Genomic DNA, 27,894 nt, shown 5'->3' with positions numbered 1-27,894 from the left:
AATATACACAAAACCTTTCAAATCCAGAACTCAACGGACCAAAAAATCCAACTTAGTTCAAAATGTTAACATCTCTCCATAATTCACTTTGCTGTCTTTTTGTAAAACCCTGCCACTGATGTAGCCATAAAAAGATGTATATATAAAGTGCAGCATAATGGACTTCCAGAAATTAAGTCATTTAACAAAATGAAACCCCAGACAAGTACTTTACGTTACACATTTATGACTTAGTTTGCTAATTAAAACAGATAATAAATATGTTCACATGAAAGGCATCCCATATGATTTCCTGTCTGAACTCAGTGACTTCTATTATTTCACTGCTCTAAAGCAAAATCATATTTATCACAACTAATTATCCAGATAATTCCTTGAAATGGTCCTTTCATTTAATTATCCTCTAACTCAGGGTCTTCTGTAACTAATAATAAGCGAGTTCAAGAAACAGACAATAACTTGCAATCTATACTATCAAAGCTACACAGCTACAAGGCTTTGATAGAGAAATATTATACTTTATAACTGAGTGCCTCAAAAAGAGGCCCACTGTGCAAGCATTTCAAAGCTGTCATTTCCAGTAGTCTTTGCGTGTTTGTTGCAATACTTCTTAATCACTGATTTTACTAGCAGTTGCTTTCTTTTATTTGATGCTACATTCTCTGCTTACCCTGACCCACAAATTTTCTGTATAGATCAGATAGATTTATAGACCTTGCATACTGTGTAGGGCACAGAATGTTACACAAACAACATTTTAGTCTGATTAATGGGTTTGTGCACCACATTAAAAATATATATTGCTTGGCTCCCGCTTCTATTACCTTAGTCAGTCCATTTACATATGTTAATCTTGCCCATCATATTGTATTTGTCTCAGGATGACTATTTTCTTCGTTCATCCTCTTTTCTCTGCTTTGCTTCTCATGTGCTTCTCTCTCAAAGTGCACTGGGAAGTCTGTGCTGCACATGGTCTAGCCTGCTGTGCTCTCACCACTGCTGGAAGATGCCAATGGGGATGCAGATACAACCTGCTCAAAGCCACATATCAGATCAAGAGTCTGGACAGAGATGTCAAGCGGCACACATTAACCATCAGAAAACTTGCAGGACACCTTGACTGCACCCTGACACAGGGCAGAGCAAAGAAGGTGGGATGGAGATCATGGAGGATATTTCAGGCCACCTGGTGCAAGCATAGATGCACAAAAAACCCTCAAGGAACTACTAGAGCAGGGCCAGCTAAACCACTGCCAAAATCCTTCAGGCTGGTCATGTGGCACATAAAACCTTGTACAGACAAGTCCCAGGTCCCACAGTATCCAGTAATAAAGGCATAAAAAATTAGTCTGGAAATATCTATAGACATCAATTCCGTCACTTTGCACCCCTCCCAGTACTCCAAAACAACAGTTTTGCCTCACTTTAATTTCTTCCCTAAGGTAGAGATGCCTATATTGGCTTTCAGCCTGAATTGTAACACAAGGGTAAATCTTTCCCAATCACAGGAGATACTCTAGATTTTTACAAGCACAGACAAGAGGAAAGTTTTACCTCTCTTATTGAAATTTAATGTATCACGTGATTTTAACAGCCTAGAACTTCCTAGTTGGAACCAGAAGCCCATATATTTATTTGAAAGTCTCCTGAGATGCTGCTGGCTCAAATAGTATAGATCCATCCCCCCACCCCATATGCATCCACGACCTCATGATGATTTTACCCTTTGCTTGCAAGACAGTAAGACCAACCGAGTGTAAATTAACTCTGTCAATGCTGTTCCAATATCCTGCATGCTGTGCCGCTGTCTTACACTTAAAAACAATGGCACAAAAGGCTGCCATCAGGAGTAGAGCTGGTGTGCCCCAGGGGGTCTGCCGTGAAAATCCAGCGCTAGTCAATTAAATCCTGTTAGTTCACTGCTTCGGTTTACAGCAACAGCGCTGTTGATACAAAACCAAAAGGAGACATGTTGCTTTGTGCTCTGCAGTAAAGCACACCAGTAGCAGGGGGTGAGGGTTGATGGAAAGAGGATGAAGTTGTAAAGAACAGAAAAGTTACTGTCAAGCTCATAAGAGCAGAAGCAGCATTAGAGAGGATATTTTTCCCCATTTTACAGTAAAGAATGGGTGCTTTGATTGCTCTCCGCTTTTTACAGGTTGCCTTAACTTTCCTCAGGGTGCTAAGGAATAGGGTTATTTGCAAAGCAGGTGACTGTAATGCTGAAGTCAGAGAGAGCACAGTGATCTTTTGCGATTAGTATGCTTTTTGCTGGACCAGTCTTCTGGTGAATATTTTCAGGTACAGTGTCATTGTGTCAAGTGCAATAGCACCTTGCTGTTAGATTGCGCTCCTGCTCAGCGCAAGATCCTTTGTGGGCCACAATCCATATTGCCTCAGTCTTCCTACAAGAACTCCCTCTAGCTGCTGGAAAGGGGAGTGAAACCTGTGGTGAGATAAGAGACATTCTTCAGGGAAAGACAAGCATTTTGTCCAGCTGCATCCTTCTAGCAAATATCCCTGACAAGACAGGACAAAAAAGGAGGCCCACCAAAAAATTAACAGAAGATCTTGATCAATGCTATGCCAGGCTGCTGCTAGCTCCAAAAGGGGCAGAGATCACTCATATCTCAGGCTACCGAGGACAGTCAGATCTCCATCTCCTCCTGCAAGGCATCAAGGAAATTGCAAGAGCCATAACAGCTATCAGCGCTGAATTGCCATCCTCTCCTCTTTTGCTATGGTCACAAAGGAGACAGAAGTAGTTTGCTAACGAGACAGCCCAAGTCAAGTGAAGACCCTAAAGAGCCAGGAACCAAGGGCCACTGTGCTGTGAGGTGCCATCACCTATCCCCATCCTAGGTAAGGGACATATTAAAGAGCAGCTGAGATAGGCTCTGGCATTTCAGATATCTACTCTCTTCCGGGTAACAACTTGCCCAAGAAGGGTCAGAGGGATAGCCCAAGTCCACCTGGGTTTAGGAAATGGATCAGTGGATAAGAGGAAGGGAAAATGAGGAGGAAAAACACAAAGCCCCAACCCATGGCCCGAGGCTTCAGCCCACCATGATGAGGCATAGCAGCACCAGGAGTAAGAAAAGCCCACAGCAGGGATGGCTGGATGGGTGCCTTGGCTTCCCCACCAATCACAGGAGAGACCCACAGAGCTGAGTCAAGAGGTATAGCTCCCAACCTCGCCTGCACCATGAGCCAGTGCCCGCTGCTGGCTCCATATGTTACCTGTGCTCTCCCAACACTTCACCTTCCACTGAAAGGGTGGTGCCTCCACCGAGGTAGCAACAAATCCCACTCTACATCAGCACACCTGTAATCACTTTGACCCAGCCAGGAAAACCTCCACTTGCCTCACAGCCCAGAGTTGCATTCCCCGTGAGTCAGCGCCACTCCAGCCTGAGCTGGGTAAAGCTGTGGTGGGTGTATTGCTTTTTTCAGGTCCAACTGTAGCAAGCATGATGTTCAGCTGGTTTTCTCTTCCAGCTTGGTGAGTTCTGGTATTGACTTATTGCAGAAGCTCCTCCATCTCCACCACCAGCTACTTTTCACCAGCTCTCTTGTAGCTCGGTAGCATTGTTCTCAGCCAGCTGCACTACGGACCTTTCTAAGTCTTGCTTAACACAGTAAGGTTAATTAGAGCTTTGGCAGATACGTAGCAAGAAGTCTCTTGCCAGCACATACTAGCAAATACACCAGACCTCCATAGCTATCAACCAGTGCCATAAACATCTACCAACAACCACACTGCAATATGCCAAAAGACGTTGTGACTTTTTCCCCTACTATTAAGTGATAGTGTCTTCTGACTTAGAGCATGATAGCGACAGGCATATATTCAGTACCATAAACTGCTTAACCTGCTTTCCGGTAAGGTTACTAATTGCAGTTCAAGTCAGACAAGGAACAGTCCTTGCTCATTGTCTTTGAATAATTCAAGGGCAAATAATTTTGCACAGAAGACAACTCAAGGAAAAACTAAAAGATGAGTATTTCACCTTTGGATCAAGCCTTTCAAAACTTTCTGTGTATTCTACTGTACCATGGATTTTCCACACACCTGGATAGCTGCGCAAAAACATGGACTACAACAATATTTCATGGGCAGTACCCTACTAAATTTCTTAGCCAGGTCTCCAAATTTAATTCTTGACCTACAGTGAGTCACTATAATTCCTTGCTCCAAGGAACTCTGTATCTACAGATGAGAAAATTAATCTCCAGTAATTCCATAATATGAGTCATTGTTGATCTTACATACTTAAAATGCATTTGGTCTAAAATTGATTACATATTAGTCTCTGAAAGAGCTGACCAGCTAACCTTAAGTCTTGCTGGGCAAGGCTTTATCACACTTCTAAAGAAATTCAGTGAACTCACTTATTTGTCACTTCATGAAAGTTAATAACAAATATAACCATAAGAAGTGTCCGTATGTTCCTGTGGTAGCCAGTGTTATTCATTCCCAGCAGGGAATATTTTTTTCTCCCTCAAAAAACAAACACAAACTAACTGCAAAGGTCTTTTAGCTGAAGTAAGATCTTTTTCACTGCATAGAAACAGCTAATGTTTCTCCAAGGCTTCTACAAGAGGAACAAGGGGAATTGCAGAAAAGAAAGCTTGTACTAAGACCATCTTTTTATTACATTTTCAGCTGCCTATGTACCAAGTTGACTACAAGGGCCTCCATCAGTATCCCTGCCTACTCATATCACCTCATTACTTCAGTACAGCATTAGGATGGCTGGCCACAGGCAACTTTGTTATGTTTAGCAAAGCTTTGCACACTGGTAGGTAGTTATTCACGTAATGCCATCAGGAGTAGTGCTGTAGTACAGCTCATGTGCAGCAACACTTACAAACAGCTCTGAGGCTTAGGCAGGTGCAGGGCACACTTCCCTCCTGGGAGGCAGGAGCTGCAGAGAGCACACTACATGAGTCCTCCAAAATCTTCATTAGCTCTTTATTCATCTCAGGAGTCATCTCAGGATGTAGACGGTGTTCTGTAAAGCTCTCAAACATTTGCATGTGAGCTCTCCTTTGTACCAGAGAGAGTCATCAGACTTGAGAGCCTGGAAGTTGCCTGTGGGGGTCTTATGGGAAGAGCTTAGTTTGGAGCTTTCTCTTATAAAACTTTCAGCTGTTGAGCAGGTTCTTCAGGTCACAAGGCATATTAAGAAGCCTACCATACATTTTTACCTGGGAGGATGAGTCTCTTGGCAAGGCTGGGTGACCAGCTGCTTTGCACACTGCTGCCATGAAAAACTTTTCTCCATCATCTGCATGCATTTTAAAAACCCAAATATAAATACAGAAAACATACCACATGCATAAGGAATAAGATTTGTGCTCATTTTTGATTTTTCTTTTCATAAGGAAGATTACCTCATCACAATGAATTTGCTTATGCATTTTCCCTTAGGGCACGTACGTTTCCTTGATTGAATTAGTTACTGAAATTGATTATAGTTTAAGACCCACCCCGCAATGTGTGCAAGGTCCTGATTTATTATTAAATGGTTTGACTTTTGTACATTTGTAAAATGGACATACTGTGGATTTAATTTATGTATTTTTTTAGTTCACTGGCAATGAAGCCATGGATGTCACACAAAGTTTGCATAATTTTGGTCAACGTAGCACTTGCTGTTCCTATAAAACTAACCAGTGCAACAATTGCCCACTTTAGTGTAAACACGTTTGAGGAACCCTTGCTGTCAGGTTGTAGAGACAAAAGACGTTTTCTTCTTTGCCAGTGAAAAGGAGAGAGGTAGGATGTATGGAGATTTGCATGGTGGAAAGGAAAAATTGCTGTCAATTCTTTCCCCAAATAAAGGGATTTATTTGTTTCTTTTCTTTGTCTTTATATGTGACTCTGGATTAGCCATTTACTCTCCCTTGAATTTTATTTCTGACTTTGCGAAATGGTAAATCTAATGCTGAGTCGTAAATCTAAAACTCTTCCCTCCTTACCTCAGAGGGCTAAGGGGAAAATGACCCCAATAATGTGTATTCAGAACAGCACTCTCTGTACCAAGCTGTGAACGAATGAGTTCAGGTAACGAGAAGAGAAAAATTGCTTTAATGCAGTCTGGTCCAGATGCATGCCAGCTTAATCCAGCTGACCTAGCAAGACATACTTTTTGGAATACTAAGAAGAGCCAGAGGAGCCCTTAGCTTTTGCAGAAATAAACAGAAAAATCAGCATTAAACACTTAACAGATTCCAACATTCCACAGTTATTTACTATTCTAAGCATAGGGAGGTGCCTCGCAGTGTGTCATAGGTACAATGGCAGCAAAGGTGGAAAATGCTGATCCTCTGTTACAAGGTTCACATTTGTATCAATAGACAATTATGTAAAAAACAAAAAAATGGTCACTTTCCATAAGGGAGTACCACTGGATCAGAAACCTCCTGGCAAGACCCACCATCACCATCTGATCTCAGTTTACACCATATGTACACAAATGTGGGCACAAGGAATTGCTCTCCAGCCAGTGGTCTGTTTGCAGGAGCGACTGAGAGAGAGCTAACACACAAGTTGGTTCTTGTTCTCAGAGCAGGAAAACTAAGTAGCAGATTAACTGAGATCTGCCAGGAATTCAGCACGCCTGCAGATCTCAACGGGAAACAGGGAAAATAATTTCTTTGGAATCTGCAATCCTCTTTTACACAGTTTTGAAACAAACTGTGTCTCCCCACCGCGTTCAATGTGTTCCCTTCGAAATTAAGAAACAAAGAGGTGTCCTACCATGGCTAATCTAACATCTGTAAATTCCGTGGTTTGCAGTGTGGCGCTGTACAATGGACAAAATGCCTACTCCAAATCAAGTTCCAGTAGTGCATTTGGATATAAGCTTAAAAACATACACTGACTATTTATTCCCCTGGCATTCTGACTACACGTTCATCCGTGATTCCTAAGGCACTTAATTTAATCAGAAAAAACAAACACTGAGACTTTTTCACGTTGTGTTCAAAATAATTTCATTAATTTTCACATCAGAAACAGCATGCACCTTCTTTTTCAAGTTGGTTTAACCTATCTCCCCCTGATTTCAGTGGGAATAATAATTTAGGAATAAGAATTCAGAAGTAAATCCATACCGATCTCACAGAAGCATTGCCATTTACCTGTGGTGAAGGTAGCTTCACTGCAGACTCTTTCAGAAACTGTTGGAAGTTCCCCAGATATTTGTCATCCTTCTGCAGTACACCTGTGCCTCATCAGGGGCTTACTATCTCAAATACTTCAGCTGTACCTATTTTAGCTATGCCAAAGTTCAAGTCCAGTTTACCCAAGGAACTGTTCTTTTGTTCAATGCCTACTTTGGCAGTTTGCTTTCCATGAACACGTGATCTGTAAAATACAGCTTAACAGTAAAAAATAATTTTCTTAGGAGCTGTAAGTTTAGCTGGCTATGAGGATGACAAAGTAAAAGCGGTCCCTCTTGTTGCTCCTGATCAAAATTATAAAGAAAAACTTCAGCACCTTCTGATGCATTTCCCCATCTCTTAAAAGTTTAAGACTATTAGTTTCAGGTGTTTCTGATGTTCCTTCTACTTCTTGTTGGACTTTTATTCTAGCAATAGTTTGACCTAATGTCCCTAATTTTTCTCCCAGCTTCTTGCAATCTCAAGCAGAAGTGTTCTGACATACTGTACATTACAGTCAATCAGACATGAACTGTGTCCAGTGCTTGCTTATAACTTTGCTGTTAAATCCAGTGAATCCTGGACCTCCTGCTGTTGTGAAAGCTGACAAGTTATCTTCCGCCATCTGGAAGATGTGAAATGCACTAAAAATAATAATAATCTTTAATGGATCCAGATTCATTTTAATTATTTTTCCACCAGCTTCTGTTGTTTTTGAGCTCACCTCCTTCAGAAAACCTTCAACATATCCTAGCGAACAGACTGAGTTGTCATTGCCCCCTCTCAAGGCACATCCGTAGCTGCTCTGTCCACACAGCTGACGCAGGTGCCCAGGTGTGCAGCTGAAGTGAGCATGAAAGGGCTGGATCCTACCACGAGGAGGTATCAGCAGCAGCTGCCCACAGCAGTCCCACTATCAAACACATATTACAAAACTGCCTCTCTTGGAAGAAAGGTAGATTGCAATCTTTTTATTCTTTTGAAGGGATTTCAAAGCCCCTTTGGAAGATGTTTTACTATTAATATTCAAGAAAATGAGGGAAGAGTAAGTTTGAGGGGGGCCCATAGCTGAGAAAGCCTGCGGGGAAATTTTTCATTTCTTCACCTTCTTTTGTCAGAAATGTCAGCTCACATATTTTTAGCGTGGCTCTCTTATTTGTTTTCTTTAGACATTTCATGATTAAGAAAAATAGCTGATCTCTGACCAAAAGAAAAGAAAAAAGAAAAAGACAATTTTGGACCAAACTATTACAAGGAAAAGCTGGAAAACTGGTACTTGGGTGAACTGTATGCACCCAAACAACAAAAGGCAGTTTAGTTGGTTGAGCTGCCGAATTAAAAAAGCCACGGTTCGTACAGACCCATTCTCATACAAACTCCAGTTGAAGCTTTTCCCACATTTGTCACACTTGTAATCTTTTTCCCTACTTCTTCCCTGATCCATTCACTCCCTGGAGTTTAATTAGGGTTGAGCTCAGACTGAGCCTTTCCATCTACTCATTTTGCCTTGCAAGTTGCAGGAATTTAAATACCCCAACATCTCTGTGAAACCTGATCAATAGATTGTGATGGAGGAAAGGCCAAACAGCAGCACAAAATCATACTCACCCAGAGCATGACCATACTACCTTCCTCTCCTTTGAAAAGCAAGCTAAAAAAGGGGGGGCTGCTCCCTTTGTTTTGAGCATTATGAGTGCCTGTGTCTAACTCAGAGTGAATGAGGTGGGCATTCAAATGCAGCATTTTGGAAAATGCAAGGAAAAAAATCAAAGGCTCTCCTGCTGTCTCTGAGTAAGAAAGGAGGATATTGGGTGAAAGGGGATGCACGCCTGTTCAGCTGGGTAAGCGAAACAATTAACTTCTACTCTTTGGCTATCTTTTTAATTGCTCATTAGACAGATCATCTGTGTATACTAGCAATGGAAAAAAAACCCATCCAAAGTATGTCACAAGCAGATGTGTGTGCCTCCCAGCAGTAACTCCTCATGGACCTCTGAGACATGATCTCAGGATCGGAGCAGGGGAGGAAGTATATTGATCGACCAGGGAGGCCAGTATGCTGAAATAGATCCTTTTATGTTTTCCATAGCTGTAGATGAGTTGTTTGGATTACAAAAACCCAGTCAGAGTAAACAGTGCAAGTAACTCTTTTGCATGTGCTGCAGCAACCCAGAAATGGTGATTGCTTTCCACAGAGAAGTGCAATAGGATGAGTGAGCTCATGAGTGAAGGCACACGAATTTCATAGCTGCACACACGACTACCTGTCCCACCCATCCTCCTGAAGCTACGCGTCTCCTTCAGAGCACACCTGAAAAGATAATGTCGTGCCATAATACATTCATGATAAGCAGCTGCTAGGTGAGCTTGTCTCTGCCACTCTCCTGCTAGCTCCTTGCCCTAAGCATGAACGCACATGTTACTTCACCTACCTTCCACTCCAGCAGCTATTTTATAAATTCTTCACTGTGCATTAGCCTATTGGTTTATTTATTAGAAGTCAAGAATACATTTACAGCATCCCTCTCTATGAAGCATTCTTTTAAGAGAGCTTCCATACTAATTAAGTTAAATGCGATAATGACACCCTGTTGATGGAATTGAAGTTAATGATAATGATGCCATATATTTACTTGCAAGCACCTACTCAGTTAAATGAATGGGTCTATTGTTTGAACAGCACTATGTCCCACAGCCTGGGAGAGTGCAGAAGGGAAAAAAAAAAATAATGTTACAATGCAGTTGCTTTGCAGGACAATAAATAGGTTTGAAATGAACTATTCTGGCTTAGATGAACATGTGTCCAATCAATTACACTGTCATGGTATACAGAGATACTTACTAGTGGAAATAGTGTGATTTCTAAAACTGGAATAATGAAAAATGGATGCCTTTTTAATCAAATGAGTACACACTTGCTCTGTCCAGAATATTTTTATTTGAACTACCATGGGTATTTGGAAAAAAAGTATTTCTTCTGAGAATGTTTGAAAATCAATAATACTCTCCAACCTTTGCTGATCAGATATCAGATCTTTTTTTCAGACTGGAAATGTGCACTTAGGACTGAGTGCAAAACAACCTGAGTGAAATCACAATTTTTCATTGATTTTACACCCCAAGACTTCCCTGCCTCTTTCTCCAAACACGTTCCCACCAATACAGCACTGTTTTGCTGTTGTATACCAAGATTTGCCTTTCTGAAAATGTCTTTGTCTCTGGTTTAAAACAAGAGGAAGGTTTGGGGTTTTTTTTCTTTCAAATTACAATATATCTGCAGTAATGTTGATCTGAACAAATGATATGGTTGATCTTTTTCACCTGCAACAGCCAGGTGTTCCTTCCATAACAGCTTTCTCTTTTGTTCTTGCTTCCATGATTAAAGAAATATTAAAAATATTCATCTTCTCAAAAATAATTCTCAAGCATGGAATCTCACAGTTACAATTGCATACACTATTATACTTGAAAGGCTGCTTTAGTGCTCGGGATTCAGCAACTAGGTGCTGTGGTAGCTACACCACAGGATACTTTAGTTGCTCCTCAGGAAATTCATTTCTGTGAGATGACGACCATGTTGTTTCCTGCAAGCTGTTGCTATAAGCAGCTGCCTTGAGATTACCTTTCTCAAAACATCACTCCCTGAGCAAACACTGCACTTTCTCCCCTATTTTTATGGTGGGTGCAGCCCCAGGTCCATCCACCTTCAGCAGCTCTGCTCCCTCATATCACCGGCTTGGGGCTGGCACTTTCGCCCAAGCCCAGACTTGGCAGATCCCACTGGGGAGAGCAGCTCACCCCGCTGGCCAGACAGCTCAAGTCCTCCCTGTTCACTGTGGCTACACCAGCTGGCTCAATACGAACCACGTAAACAAGTGATCTCAGCTAACTGCATGGGAGTAGTAACCTTCTCCAATGGCACAACTGAGTCTAGAGGATGGATCAGCTACATGCGTTGACTGCCACTGGCTCTTCCATATTCTTATTTCTGCCCACTTCCTACCCCTCTGCAGTTGGTTAAAAGTGAGTTTTTGAGGGTAGCTGGCTCTTCTGATCACACACATGATTTTGCAAGACTGCCTGAATGATCTTGCAAGTAATTCACAGCTCAATATGCGGTTGCCCACATATATATATGCAATTACTTTCTGGCCCTACGATAAACTATTCTTTATCATCCAGTCCTACAAACTCTTATGCACATCCTTAGCATGACATCCATGAACACTTCCATTAAAACCAACACAACTATTCAGATGTGTAAATTTAAAGCACATCCGTATGTACTTGCCAGATTTTGGCCTGTTTCTGCTGCCATTTCATGTCTATGGAGCCCCTATGACTTGGCATATTTAGAAAACATCTGCTGTAGTTAACAGAGTCCATACTTCTACTTTTCCCCTCTTTCTTTTTTATGTTCTCCCTCAAAGACATGACAGCATTGAGTGTAAATGGAAGCAATATGCTGTATATATGCAGAGCCTAATAGATTCCGTCTCAGACTGATATATATGTGAAACTGAACCAATACATCTTTAAACCCATAAGATCTGCAGATGTCATTTATAGCCTTGTAAATTACAAACTTTTACTGTCTTATTTTTACAGTTGATGACTGTAAAATATAAAATTGTGCATTATCACTGTGTAATAGCACAAGCTTTAGAAACACTGCTACAGAAGGGAGCATATATTGAAAGCCAGAGTATTCAAGGGAGCCTTATAATGCAATTTTAAGCTCTACAGCTGACTGTATAATAAAACTGTAAAGCCAGATATGAAACAATGTTTGCTAATAACAGGAAAGTGAAAACTGCATTGAATTCCTGGGATTTCAGAAGCCAGCAAGAAAAAACAGATGCATAGAGGGCATTTAATTAAGGATAAAGACTGTTGGAGTCATGCTGGGGCATCTGGTCACCCTGCATTAAACCGAACACTACTGTGAATAATAAAGTATGTAAGGATGACATAAAAATAACTTAAAGGCAGCATTGCAAGCTGACAGGAGACAGGAGCAAGGAATCCTTGAGTTAAGGTCCCCACTCTCCCCCTTTAAATCACCCTCCTGTGGCTGAAATGCGTTGGAGCCACTCTCAGTGACACTATTTCTCTCTCTAATGGCCAGGGCAAGAATACAGATCCAAATGGCCAGAAAAGGCTTCCAAAACGCGTAATTTTGCAGATACCAAATGGGACCGCACCACATTCTTGAGCAGCTCGAACCCAGCAGACTTCACAGCAGCGTCTCCTGCTCATAGCTTTCCAAAATGGCAAGAGTGGCACACATTGCCTTTCACACCCCAGGCTCTCCAGTGCCTGGTGTATGATCCCACACCTTCTACCTGATCACAGCCCAGTGGCCTCCTGAGCATCCCCACACCACCACAGGTTGCATGCACCAGCCAGGAATAATTAGAGCATGTGTTAGGAGACAACAGTACTCATGGTTTTAAAAGTTACCCTCTTCATCGTGTTCCCCAGGGCTAAATACTTGACTGCAGAGCTTTGAGTTGCCACTGTCTTCTGGCAACAAGCCCCAGAGAAGGGATGGAGGGAGGGAGAATCATGGGGTGCACACACAGTACAAAGCAGCAACAAAACCCTAAAACTACCCTGGCTTTTAGCCAACTTTTAGCATATGGATCCAGTGTCCCATTATAAAGATTTTTGATCCCATACACTGATGCTTACCAAACTCTTAATGGGTCAAAGTCTCAAAGATACTCTCTTCCTTAAAATGTTGTAGAAATAAGAGAGAGCCACAGCTCATGTCCCCTGAGGGGCAGGCTGAGTTGGGGAGTCCACAGAGAGAATTGCTGCAGATGCCCCAACTCTGCAAACCACTTTATCCACAGTTTGTGCCTTATTGGGCACCAGAAAGCCCACTGCACTGCCCCAGTTTTGCTCCCAGATGGGCATCTCTCCATCTGAACATCTCTCCTCACAGTATTCTCCTGAGCAGACTCTCTGGTGTCCAACAGGGGTGACCTCATACTGCTGCTTTAGGACAAAATTCAATTAAAAAGTCTGTCAGCCATAAGAGGCATACCCGTAGGGAGCCAGGCTGCATTAGCTCCCATGCTCAGAGCCCTATTGCTCTGTACAGTGCCAAACCAGAAGTGCTTTTATAAGAAGCTGCTTGCAATTTCTCCTCAGTGCTATCAAGTACACCCACTCTGCCATACAAAGGGGATCCCTGAGAGGCTGCATGGTATACAATAGCTTATTCATAACAAAATATCAAGGAGAGACGATATCAATTGATCATTATTGGGTATTTTGGGGGTGTATCCTAATTTTTGCTCTCTACAATATAAACATCACAACCCAGGGTCGGTCCTCCTCCCTCCAGCTCATCAAAAGAGGACCATCCTGAATTGTGACTATCTTTTCCCAGATCTATTGAAAAATGGGTTGCAAATTATGCTGAGACACAGGGGACCCCCACAGCTTTGCAGCTTGCCCACGTTGCAGGACACAGTGCCATCCTACTCAGAGCAGAAATGGGAATGAGAGCCCAACAAAGTCATTTCAGAGGTGCTGGTCTTGCCAAGACCCCCCGGGCAGATTCTTATTTCTGCATGGAATCACGTGCAAGATCAAAATATCGTTTTATCGCTGAGCCAGGGAGAAATTACAGCTCTTACTAACCTCACATTTATGGAAAAATTTAAAAAGGAAAAGGAAAAGGAAAAGGAAAAGGAAAAGGAAAAGGAAAAGGAAAAGGAAAAGGAAAAGGAAAAGGAAAAGGAAAAAAAAGGAAAAGGAAAAGGAAAAGGAAAAGGAAAAGGAAAAGGAAAAGGAAAAGGAAAAGGAAAAGGAAAAGGAAAAGGAAAAGGAAAAAAAGGAAAAGGAAAAGGAATCACGGAATTGTTGGGAGTTGGAAGGGACCTTCTAAAGATCATCTAGTCCAACTCCCCTGCTAAAGCAGGATTGTCTAGAGCACATTACTCAGGGCTGCATCCAGGTGGGTCTTGAAAATCTCCAGAGAAGGGGACTCCACGACCTCCCTGGGCAGCCTGTTTCAGGGCTCTGTCACCCTCACCATAAAGAAGTTCGTCCTCATATTTGAGTGGAACTTCCTATGTTCCAGCTTGTGCCCATTGCCCCTCGTCCTGTCACTGGGAACCACTGAAAAATGTCCGGCTCCATCCTCCCTCAAACCACCCTTTAGATATTTATAAGCATTAATACCATCTCCCCTCAGCCTTCTCTTCTCCAGGCTAGAGTCCCAGTTCTCTCAGCCTTTCCTCAGGGAGGTGCTCCAACGCCTCAATCATCTTTGTTGCCCTGAAAAGAAAAAGGGAAGAATGTTCTGGCAATGTTCAGAGACTTACTTGTTTCCAACATGTAGAGTAGCGCATGAAAACTTGGGTACTATGTGACCTGCTTTAAAAACATTATCTCACGTGCATACATGTTCCTTTGACAACAGCTCCTTTCTCCACCACTTCTCTCTCCCCATCACTAATCCGTTCTGGAAGACTGGTCCTCAACATTTTATTTTTTTTAAATAAGCCATGCACGTGGCAGGTGAATAAAAAAAATAGCAGAATTTGAGTGAAGAGACAGAGGCAATGGCATGAAGTGTTCTGAAGAGATAAGAGATCAAAAAAGGTTTCGTTCCCACATGCCTTAAAGGTCTATTCATATATATAATAGATTCATCGTACCCTGGAATTACTTTGCATGGGAGCTCAGTGTGTGCACATTTTTATCACCCAGCTTCAAAAAGTGCATGCCTTTAGGAGGTACAGCCACCTCGGCAGCCTGGAGATGACGGCAGGAGAGCTGGGCAGCCAGAGCCAACTGCCGCTGCTGCTGGGAGCAGAAAGATCAACCTCACCCGCAGACGTTGCAGACACTCACAGGTGAGGTTTTGAAAACAGGCACACTTGAGATAAAATGTACACATATAAATATACATATATATATATACACACACAGACATATATATCTATCTCTGGAGTCAGGAATCCGACAAATCCTGGGACCACAGAGATTTGCATCCTGGTGCCCTGAGTCTTGGGCTACCATCATTCCTGACCAGGGTATTTTCCTTTCTCTCATGGGAGCCCTCTTTAGTCAGTGGGTCCCTCAGCAGGGCCAGGAGAGGGCATATGGAGCCAGTGGGAATATAGGAATTACACAGTGTGGGGAGGTGGTTTTTTTCTCCTCTTCTGTCAGCAGTGGTGCTTCAGATCAGTTTGAGAGAAGCTTGATACAACTGTCTCACAACATCCTTTCCAAAGTGTTCTCTGAATGAGAGGGATAAAAGGGAGAAGGAAGAAGAGCACAGTAATGATTTCAAATATCTGCTACCTTTCCTTGACAACCTCTTTCTTACTTTCTGGCCATCCCATCCTTCTTGGTGTCCCCTCCCTTGTGAAAAACCATGCCTCATGAGATGCTGTATCTCAGGCAGCCATAAATTCATTTAAACAAATGCACAGCCCCTAAATGCTGGCTGGAAGGCAACCTTCCAGACACCACAAATGAAATAATGGATTAATGAAGTCAGCAGAAAACCTTCACTGAGTCACTGGGTTGCCATTTGGGGGCCTCAGCAGTGCTGAGCACACCCATGAGCCACATGCCTGTTCACCATTGCCAGCCACTGAACTTTTCCTTTTTGTTAATTTGAACCTTCAGCTAAAAGTGGTGAGTACTGGTAACACGTATCAATTAAAAAAAACCCACCTAAATATTTTTGTGATAGAGAAAAAGGCTTGAAAACATCAGATAACTGTGTCCCTTAAGTTCAGAAACCAGAAATAAAAGAATAAATACATTACAATTTTTAAGCAAGTCTCAACGGGTTTAGGTGGGTCTGGCTCATGATTTTTTAGTATCTTGGTTTGAAAATATTGCCCAAAACCATAATGCTGACGTCAACATTTCACAAATATTCATGAGGGAAATAAAAGAAACAATATATATGTTTTAGCTTCAAAAATAAGAAAAGTAAAATCACATACTTGGAGAATAAAGTACTCCTGCTATAATTGCAAGCTGTTTAAATGAAGGGTGACTGAGATGCTGCCATAATGTGGCTGTAAGGCAAATGTAGTATGTGCAAACAGTCTGAGCAATGGGAGAGATCAGAGAGTGTAGGTGCCAATGTCCAAGGCACTAGTAAAACTTCCTGGATGTACAATTAGAGTAGGTCCTGTAGGAGAATATCTGGAATATGTGCACAGATATCAGGGATATCCAAGTTTAAACAAGCATTGCAGACATGAAAACCTGCACTAAGATGAGACTTCTTAAATAGGTGGGTGCAAGGAAATATCAGCATTAACATCACTCAGCATTAACTCTGCCTCCATATAATGACTTCACAGCACTTAAATATCAAGGAAAAAACTACTTGCAACAGAACTGCAAGACACAAATGGTCTAGATGCAACCCCCCCTGCCTTTTTTTTCCCCCTATATATCTGGGGTTTTTATCTTAGCCTGGAACTTCAGATTTGAAGTGGCTGCCTTAATCTCTCTTCTTCTGCCCACCATCTCTTCTGCAGACCCAGTCTGCTCTCAACTGCTCTCTGCCGGTTTGACACCTCTGGCTTTGGTGAGCCAGCATCAGAGCACCTGCAGAGAGGATTTAATTTGGCTGTCTGTCCTTCAGTCCTGACCCGCAGTCCCATAGCTGTGTTGGCTCTGCAGGACTGATGGGAATAAAAAGTAGCTAAGAACTTATTTTTGTGACTGAAGTCAGCAGATACGACTACTTACAGAGGCAGCAGATGTGTCGAGTAAGAGAATTTTTAAATGGTGACTTCTCAAAGTGGGATTTTACTGTAAGTTATACAGCATGCCAGTTTTGTGATCTCTCAGCCCTGAGACTGTCCCTGTAATATTAATTATATACTTTCCAAAGTGCTACCCTTAACATTTTTCTCAGTGCTAGCAGAAGTAGTAAGAAAGGACCAGTACCTTCCAATAAATATAAATTTTGTCTTACTTCCTAGGTAATCTAATCCATACAGATGCATTTCAAGGTCTGTCAAAGTTATTCAGGCTCATTCCACAGCAACCCGGACACTCTCTGCCCTGGAGTTTTACCAATACATACTGTGGAAACAAATCCAGGAATAGGTGAATTTTGTTATCTGGTCCACAGAACTGGTAATATGAGATATTGCTGGATAAAACTAATATTTATTAGGAAAATAAACCAACAAATGAAAAACACAAAGATGCCAAATGCAAAAAATGACACTCCCGTCACTGAGACAAACATTCAGAAATACCCAAACGGAATAAAGCATAAGATTTAATAAACTGTTCTTGCAGACGTGGTTATAACTAAGTTTTAGCAGCAATAGGTTTTACTGCTCCTCGGGCTTGGAACCAAAAGCACTGACAAGGCTCTATGGTCAACATTATTCAGGGGAGCACTAAATAAAAGTCATCATAGCAGCACTCTCTGGCATTCAAATACCTAAGCTGTGAATAACATTACACTGGCACATGTTGGCCCTTGTGTCTGCCTGTATCAACAGTGCAGGTGTCAGCAGATGCTACCCCAAATACACCATTAATTATGCAACCCAGGAAACCCAACCACAGGACAAGGGGCTTAGCAATTTGAACAAGCTCATCCCAACTCAGGAACAAGCCCCCTCTGGTGCGCACAGAATGGCACTTAATCTTTCCCTAGCAGGTTTCCATCCCTCAGCTGGTAACATCTGTCCTCGGGGATCCATGAGGCTCAGTAATTTAATGCAAAGCCTTGCGTAAAATTTGAACATCACTGCCCCTAATATACAAGCTTCTCCTAGATTCCATGTTGCCAGACTTTCAGGAACAGCTCCCTAACCCTAACGTGGATCTCCCCACCAGCCACAGCAGCACTGGACCGACAGCCCCCTGCCCCATCCCCAAGCCAGGAGGCTGCCCCACACTCAGGGCAGGGGCAAGCATCAGCAGCCTGGGGAGAGCAGGAGAGTGGCTGGATCTCACAGGGCAGAAATGTTGGAGGGTGCTGGAATGAGGGATGCTTCTCCCTGCTGGGGAGCTCCCCATAGCCCCATGGTACATGCAGAAGGGAGCTACCAAAGAAAAAATAAAAAAAAAATAAAAATCTCAGAGAGGATTGGAGCACCGCTGGAGGTTAGGGACTTGTACAGATAAGGCAATACGTGCACATATGGTCCCAAGGACATGCCCTCCCAGCAGCCTGCTCCCCATGAGACCACAAACAGACAGGAAAAAGGCTGCATTAGTCCCCATGCTTTTACCACTTTTGTCTAACAGGATGAGGAGGAGCAGCGGGCTCTTATTTGCTCCTATGGCGAATAACCTGATAGCTAAACCCTGTCTTTGCTTGGGTGGCTTTCATATCACATGGCTAGGCTGGGCTAGTATCACAAATGGAGAAACCACACTGGCCCATGCAGGGACCTCAAAAAAAAAAAAGAATTAAAAAAAAGAAGTAATTCTAGTGAACACTAAGACAGAATTGAAAATCCCAGCCATCCTGCATTGCCTCAGACCGTAGACCTGGATTACAAGCAAATTTTATTTTCCTGTAATAAAACATTCCTCTTTACAACAGGAACATCAAGCTGACATTTGAAATACACCATTTGACTGGAATTACACCAAGAGTGAATGCGGCAAAGTGACTGCATCACTGCACACGGCTGACAGTAATTATTAATAGGAATGCTCTTCCTTTGATAGGCATGCATTACAGATGGCTGAATAATGGAAACATTTGTGAACAATTGTTTGGTGGCGGAAAAAAAACCCGCTGCCAAAATTTTAATGCTTAAAGACAATGCAATTAACCAGCTCCAAAGCTGAGCTCTTGCAAAAGCATGATCATTTTTGTAACACCCGCTGAGCTCTGCAGGAACACATATGCGTGGGGTGTTTACAGGGTCAGGAGCCGATAGGGCAGAGGTAGTTAGACTCACAAATCACCCTTCCAGCAGGTAAGCCACCCAAGTTATTAGGATGGCTCTCAACCAGAGCCATCTACTGCTAGAACAACATGCAGAGAGGGGTGAACAGAGTCCTGACCTAGCAGGCGGTTGTGCAGCCATATAACCACACCACATAACGCTGGAGCCCATGGTATATCCACTGCTAAAAAGAGGAAGGAGAAGTCTCTTTAGCTCTTCTAAATCAGAGATATGTCTGTAATAGCAAAGAGATTCACAGACTGAATCAGAGAGGACCTCTAACTCCAGGAACTGAATAAAAATGTCAGCATAAACCAAGCAGTAATGGCTACATTTCCATCAGAAAACCAGATTTTGGCTTGCAGGGGGGGTCAAAGGAATTACCCTTTGTTACCAAGTGTTTTCTTTACAAGAAGATCTCAGGAGGACAGGAGGAAAAATTGTGCTTCATGGAAAGAAATAATAATAAAAAATAATACAATGATAATATAATGGCCCAAACTTCCAAACTGTTATCCTCAGTCAAACCAGGACATCCACGTGTAGCAAACGCACACTGGGCTCAAAAAGCAGTACCTCATACGCAAGCATTTCTCCTGCCAGCACTCATAGACCTCATTTAATCTCAGACGCTTGTCGCTGCTCCTTGCTTGAGCCATGTTACAGCTGAGTCCCTGCCTGGCCACATCCCATGCCAATTGGAACCCTAGCCTGGGGACTGGACCTCACAGCTTGACCTCAGACCTGCCTCCATGCTATGGACTTGCCTGTTGGTCTGGGCTCTCAGCAACCCAGGACTCTCCATGTTCGGGTACCGTGGGACTGCACCTCTGGCCAGTGACGCGCTGCCCCTGCCTCCCTGTTCATCACAGTCCTGCTGCTCCCGGACAGCCAAGGGGCATCTGAGGCTGCCTCCACCCTCCTCCTACCACGTCTCCATGCAAAAGCACTTGCCAGGGTTTTCCAACATCTCCAAATCTGGTGATCAGAGCTCCCATGCAAATGCTTACTGAGGGCTGACACTGCACATCAGGGAAAGTGCACTGGGTTTGGCATGTCCCCAAAGCTACCCACTGTGAATTTGTCACCATAGCAGAGGCATGACTTCCTCCAGTCTGATCCATGGCGGCAAGATACTTGGCATTATTTCACCAAACCCTGCTATTTTCCCTCTCCACTCATGATTCTCTTTCTGCTTTCTTTTCTCTGTTGTTTTTAAGCTACATACTTTTTAGGTAGTCAATTTTTTAAAAAACATATTAGACCAAACTAAATAAACTGATTTAAAAATAGATTAAGCTGAGTGACTAAAACACTGAAAAGAATAGTCACTTACTCCCAACGTTTTCACTGACTGGCCTTTGCAGTGTACTTTAAAGAAATGCAAATTTTAAAAGTAGAATCAAATGTTTTTGTAAGCTCATTTTTAGAAAAGTAATGCCACCAGTTTTTACTTAAAAAGCCTCCAAGCATTTCTACTTAATGTTTTAAAGAGGGGAGAATGAGTAAACACAGCTGTCTGTCTATAGGAACAAATAATTAACAAGCCTGAACTGTAAATTGTCCAAAACCAGAATACATCCTTCAACCAGGCTTGTAATTGATGCCAGCTATTCGGAGCAGCAAATAGCAAACTCTTACCACTTCTCTCCCACATGAAGTTTTTGGCATTTCAGATCTATATTGGCCTTATGATCTCAAAGAGAAAGCGCCATCTGACATTGACTGATAGGGCAACAGTTATCCCAGGGTTTTGTTATTATTCCACTTACATAAGAGAGAAAGATGACAAGTATGGCTTATAACAGGAGTCCCACCAGTTCAGCTGAGCAAGGCCCATGCAGCAACCTGCCTGCTGAGGTCAACTAAGTCATGTCATCCACCGGGGAGAGACTTCAGGGCTAGGCTCGCTCCCAGCCACTTCAAGTGGTAAACTCCAGCTGTCCCTGGCACATGTGAGCGGTCAGACTGGGGAAAACATTCATGACAAACAACCAGCCTCAGCCAACTCTCCAACTCCAGCTTCAACTCGTTATTGATTAAGGTTAAAAAGTAAAAACCACCAAATTTCTTTTCACCCTCTTGAGCTCTGACTCGGCAAGTTCCCGCTACATTTGCAGCAGGGTTATACATAGCAATCAGCATTGTTTAATTAATGGAGTAACAATACTAATGCTGAAATGCCCAAAAGACCAGCGTCAACAACCTTCTCTACTGCCAATACACGAGACAGTGGTGAGATGTTTTTCCCCGTGGTGGGACATTCCCAGCTGACTCACACCAACACGGTCACTTTAAGGTGAGGCAAGCAGGGACAGACCACATGCTCACCTGCACACCAGAGAGGAGGTCTGCTGGCAAATGAACCCTCCATCACCAGCCCCACCTTCAACCCTGGGAAGTGGGAGTGGGAGCAGGAGCAGCTGGCGCACACATTTAGCAGCAATACCTGCCCGAAATGCCACAGAGGTAGCAAGCAGCATGGACCCTGGGGGAAGGAGTACAAGCGGTGGCAAAGAAAGTTTGGGGAGTGCATTTGGAGGTCAGTACCTAACCCTAAAGCAGCTGTAGTTCCCTTCACTGGACAGCACTGCTGTAAAAGCCTTGGTCACAGATTGAGTGTAGTCAGGAGTAAGCAACAGCATGAAGTGTTGAAATCCCCAGACCTTCAGGCCAGCCCTGTGCAGACAATCAGGAGAAAATGGGCAAAAGCCGTTGCTGCTCTCTGTTGTTGCTAAAGACTGCCGTAAATGTAGAAACATACAGATAAGGACACTGTCAGAGCCTGCTGCAGGATCCCTGAATGTTGCCATGCCAAATGCCAAATCTTTCATTACAGAAAAATTTCCAGCTGCCTCACTTGAAAATGAATTGTTTCCTGTCACTAAGGCAAAGCTGTCGCACGCCAAAGAAAAAAAAAAAAAAGGCCAAATAAAATCTGCTGCCTCTCATTAGATGAAAGGTTGGCAGCAGAGATAAACCACCACACAAAACAACATTTATTTAGAAGAGCAATTGACTACAGAGTCATTTGTCACTTTTAATAATACTACAGTTGTAAAATTATGATAATGGAAATCAAGTTACCCTAATGGTAATAAAATATTTGTAAACTAAACTTGTTCATTTTGACTATAAAAAAGACATTGAAATAATTTAACTGCAGAGAATAAAATTGAAATGGGTCTGTAATTACATAGATTTTCAGCATCTTCTCCTTTATGAAAAGAACTAACTGCTGATGACTCCCACATTTCTGGCACCTTACTCTGCAAAACAAAAGATTAGAAATATGTACCAGATGTACAGAAAAGGGGCCTGCAGCAACATTTCAGAAGTGATGCATACATTTCTTCCCATTCCTCCCTCTTATTAGTAGCATGCCAAGTGTCATATCTCATTAAGCAAGTGAGCATTTATGCCAGTGAAACTTCATTGAGTCAAGAGAAGGGACAGAGCACTATTAATGAAGTCATTGGATCTCAAAATCCTCCTTGTCACCATCAAGGAAAACCCTGGAGGATTTTTGGTTACTTTCATAAACCAGCATGCTGACAAAATGTATACTGATGTGGCCTGATATGGCTTTCTTATCCCATTTGACCTGCCTTCACAGGCTGATGAATTCAAAGTAAGGATTGCAGGAAATTCAATGTTTTTCTCTAACCTCTCAGGTTTCTTTCTTTGAATTCTGTTTTGACCCATTTTCTAATGATTTTCCTGGAACATTTCACATTAAACAAGTTCCAGGGCCATCAGCTGAAAAGAATGCCAGTAACAAAGGAAAGACTTCAGGGAGCTGAAGACTGCCTTGGTAGCCTGACTCACCCTTGGATTCCTCTTGCTGCTGTTTTGAATTTTATTTTATTTTAAATTCAAGCCATGTGAGTTTATCCACTGTATCTAGATGCTAAGACAGGCAAACCTCTAAGAGAGTCAAATCTCTCTGATCCCAGAGCAAGCGGGTGCATCTCACAATTTTGCACATGCCTTTCACCCAGGTTGGGTCTAAGCTGTGCCAAAATCAATAACTCTGGTACTCCACCTTGGGGGCATCGCTCCCTCAGACCCACCATATATGATAAACAAGGATGTATTTTGAAACTGGATGACCTGTCCTACTGCACAGGAAATTTCTCAGTTTCTCAAATGACTTTGTCTGCAGGGACTTGCTTGTCACGTGTCAGAAACTTACAGAGAAAATCTAGACCTTAGGGAAAATGGCAAGGAATCAAAAACTGAAGCCAAAACATAAAGGCATGCCAAAACTCTTGCCAGCAAGGGTTTTATAGCTGCATTTTAAAACATTCCTTGCATTTTGGTGTTGGTTTTGTTTGTGGTTTTTTTTTAATTTATTTAAAAAGCTGCTATTAGCACTATACTTTCAGTGCTCCTGCCGTTGAGGAGGGAACCCAGAACAGCAGCTCCCGAGGACCTCAGGGGACTCCACAATGCCTGGAAGTCCATTGTATTCTTAGAAGGAAAACTATAAACCAAACTATCAGTTACTGTCCTGAATAATTTATGTTAATATTGAAGAAGCCAACAAGGGTACTTAGCAGAAAAGAACTATCCTCCAGTCCTGCAACAAAATGAGATCTCAGGAAGTAAATATTTTATTTCCTATATTCTTATTTAGGGAATTGCAGGTTTTTTGCTTCAAGACTGTCTCTATATGCATGTTTCTGATAATTATGTATATATGTTTGTATATAAAACTTATTGCAAATACAAAGGATGAGCCACACAGTTTGAACACAAGTGAGCTCGAGTTCCCTACCCTCGCAGAGATTTCCTGCGTGGACCTGAACAAAGCCCATGGAGTGGTCCTGCATTGCAGTCAGAAACATGGTTTCAGTACATGTAGGCAAACTGGAATCAGCTTCCATCCAGTGAAGCTGCATGGAAATAGACATCAGCAAAGCCACAGTCTCAGCTGGGATTGTGCACAGTTGAGCCTAACTGCTGGGCTTTGCTGCCAGCAGTGCTGGACCAGGCACACTGGAGCTGGGTCATATAATTGCTCTTCTTCTGGTTCTTGTTAATCATCCAGAGCCAAGGACACTCATAAGGCAGAAAGAGATCTGCCTGAAAATGAAGAGGTTTACAGTTTTCAGTGAAAACCAAATGGCACGGAATCACCACACAAAATACATTTCCTCTCTGGTGAAAGGCTGAACTCTGAACTCACTGGTGAAAGCCTCATGAAAGCGTTGCAGTCCATATCTCCATTCAGCGTCAACCTGTCTTCTCTGTATCACTGTACCTCAAATCCCCTCTTGTAAAGGGAAACTACATAGTCCTCCCTTCAACCTCTGTCTGAAGATGGACCGTGCCATACATGCTTATGAGGACCAGCTCCAGCCCTGGAACCAGCCTGCCCACTCTCCAAAGGCATGGAAGAGGTTTCAGTAAGCCTTGCCTAATTGGAGCTGCTCCAGGGAAAGCCAGCCCAAGTGTCTATTTGCTAAGTGCTGAACTGGAACGGGAAACGGTGGGGAGCAAAACACAGTGGTATCCCTCTGGCTTCCCCTGGAGCCAGCTAATGCCCAGCCAGGCTTTTTACCTCTGGCTCCAAACTGGTTCGTGCAGACCATTCTTGGGCGACTCTGCACAATGGTTCACAGGACTTTGGGGAATCTTCTTTGCTGTGCCACAGTATGATGCTAACAGAGCCAGCTGGGGTGCAGCCACAGCCAGCTTAGATGTCTTTCATCCTAAGGGTAGCCAAGCCCATTGAAGAAACATTCAGATGCTATGCTGGCACACAGCCCTTGAAAACACAGCTCTCTGCAGGTGCAAACACCCCACCAGGATCTGCCAGCTGTGGGAGGCAGGACACAGTAACCAAGCATGTTATCTGATTCAGTTAAACGTTATTTTTCCAATTATAACCGGCTGGTTGTATACCATCTTAAAATATCATCCTGCAACATCTAAAAGAAATTCAACTGTATTTGACTGGTTATGTTGGGGATTATATTTTTTTTCCTCTGCAACTGAAGAAAATCATAGTAATCTCTGGAGTGAAAACAGTGATATGCCAGCTTAACCAACTCATAACCCTAATTCACCTCAAAAAATTAAATCCGTTGATCAATTTTACTGAAAAAAAAATAATGACATGCTCAAGAATAAAATCTAAGTGAATTTTCAAGATATGCACAGATGCACAATCCACTCAATCAATCATACCTAAACCTAACATACAATTAGTTGCTCACAAGTGCCAATAAGATTTCACACCCTGTTTAATTTCCTTGTGCAAAGCCTGGTGTTTATTTATGTCCTCGAAGCTTCTAAGTGATATGGTAACATTAATTTGTCCTAAGTCACATCTAAGAAAATTTGGTCAATAATATGCTAAACATCAATTTCAGCCCCTGACAAAACAATGCATGAATCCAAGATCCTGAGACTCATCAAATGTACTGGTTGCCAATGCAATTAATCAGCTCTGACCACTCAGCGTAGCTTGAGGAACACGCTCAATTTTATTCCCAGAGTCATGACTTTGACACAGGAAAAAAAAAATAAATGCTGTCACTAGTAGTAGGAGAAGAAACAATATATTATTTCACAGAACAATACATCCTGATTTTGTCATGGGACTGACTGAAGCAATGAAGCTCAGATGGGTAAATGCGGACTACAGCCCAGTGCTTCTCAGCCTGCTGGCCTTCGCAGCACACACGCTGCTGCCAGGGCCACCCTAGGCCAACGGAATGAGACCGATTAATTTCAGAGGCATTGGCTCAGTCCCGAAGTTTCTCAGCACTGATGCTAGAGGCCCACTGAATCAGAGAATGCCCGAGAAGTGTCTGGCATACACCAAGAAATAAAATATATGAGGTCCAAAAACTAAAGTATAGGTCGAGATTAATTTTTAAGAATGTATTTTTAAAGAAGATATATGTTCATATATATATATGTATATATCAGACACAGAACACTGCTATAAACACACCTCAGGCCCTCTGTCAATATCTTAGGATGAAGGACTGCTATGATGTATGGTTTGTTTTTCTCTTCTAAAGAGCCAGAGGACCTATGTTCAGTGTTTATCAGTTTGCCTCTCTTCAGTCCTTAAAATAATGTACATATAAAAGAGGGGACTGAATGAAGTGCTTCACAGAGCCTTGTTTCCAGCTATAGCCTAAATGAGTTTTGCACATGAGTGGAATCATTTACTGCTTATTTAACTTTGCAAGTGCTTTGGAAGACCTCTTGTAACACTGACTTTGTTTTTCTCTGCTTGGCTGCTGCTTTGAGTGCCTCAAGCAGTTTCCCTCTGCAGTCACAAAAAGGGATGTGGTCTTCTGGGTTTTATGGCCACTGAGCAAGGGTTGTGAATACAGCACTCCAGGGCAGACCTCTCAGTCTGCAAAACCTCTCCACCAGACCAGTGTTATCAATGCCAAGTGGGGCTCACTGAAAGCAGCCCACACACAGCACTCAGAGAGCCCAGTGCTGCTGTAAGGTGTTGAAGTGCTTTCATTGCTGCCCTAACAATGGGTTTAAACCACCAAAGAGCATCAAGTCCTGAGCAGTGTGCCAAATATGAATGTGGACTCAGAGATTTTTGCTTTTTCCTTCTCTGTAGGCTGGACTCTCAGGCTTGCCTGTGGTGCCCAAGGGCTACATGCTTTGAAATTACACTCCTGGTAACCGTGGTGAAATGCGTGGTCCCATTTCTTATGAATAAAGCCCTTCCCAAACATCTTCTAAAGTGACTGCCCATGGGCAAAAACCTATTCTTTGACATCCTTTCCCTCCTTGCTTTCAGCTCTGATCCATCAGAGGCACATGGAAAAAAAACCAGTATCGCTCACAGGGTCATGAGGTGTAAAACTGCAGTCGGCACAAGGAGGTCAGTCCATACAAAGCATTCAAACATTTTTGGCTAAAATAGCCTGGTTTAGTCTGAGCGTGTTCATTCTCAGGAATCTAGATTTTTCTGAACATCTTTGTGTTCATTACAGCTCTGAAATTTAGGGTTTGCTCTTGACTTACAACTTCTATTCACAGGTCAAATACTCAGCTCTAACAGCTTCACCACCAATCTCTTATAGACACTCCATTTCCCTTTTAATTCTCCCTCATTTACCCAATTAGCATTCTGTTAATTAAACACCGAAAGTGCCTTTACTTTCACCAGAAAAAACACATTCCTGCTTAACCCTTGATTTATACGTGTACCTCTGCAGGCTGTTTCAATGAGATTAGAGTTTGCACACAGTTTTTTTTCTTGGTTTGTAGACATTATTCTGAGGAAATGCTGCTGTATAACATCAGACTTGCTGTCTGCCATTTATACAGGGGTTTTGCCTAGCATAGTTTGACTGCTGAGATAATTAATAGTCTTTAGAAACCATGATTCCCTGGCTGTGAACTTCAAAGACAGCAGTAGTTTTATATTCTTTCCGTGACGTGAAATAGCAGACAGTAATTACAACATTACATGATTTGAAAGTGGGGGGTTGTCCAGGAACCATTAAGTGAAGTTGGCTAGAGGGGATCCACCAAATCTACCTTGAGTCAAGCTTTGTATGGGGAAAGGATTATATGATTTTTTGAATTTCCTCTCCATTTCCATCTGCACTCTGTCAAATTCAAATTATTGTATTATTCAGTTTATGTTACAATACATTACTGTGCGCCTGTCCCAGAACCACCCAGTGCTTAGTGACTTCCAGCAGAGGACTCTGCCTTCCACGAGGCATACACAGCTCCATTTGCACCTCCTGCTCAGTCTTGAGGCAACACCAGGATTTGTGCTTGTATACAAGCACAAAAGCATGGTATT

The sequence above is a fragment of the Numenius arquata genome, chromosome 1, assembly GCF_964106895.1.
Source record: "Numenius arquata chromosome 1, bNumArq3.hap1.1, whole genome shotgun sequence".
Classification (NCBI taxonomy): Eukaryota; Metazoa; Chordata; class Aves; order Charadriiformes; family Scolopacidae; genus Numenius; species Numenius arquata.
The sequence above is the reverse complement of the archived record's forward strand: the minus strand, read 5'-3'. Positions refer to the sequence as shown.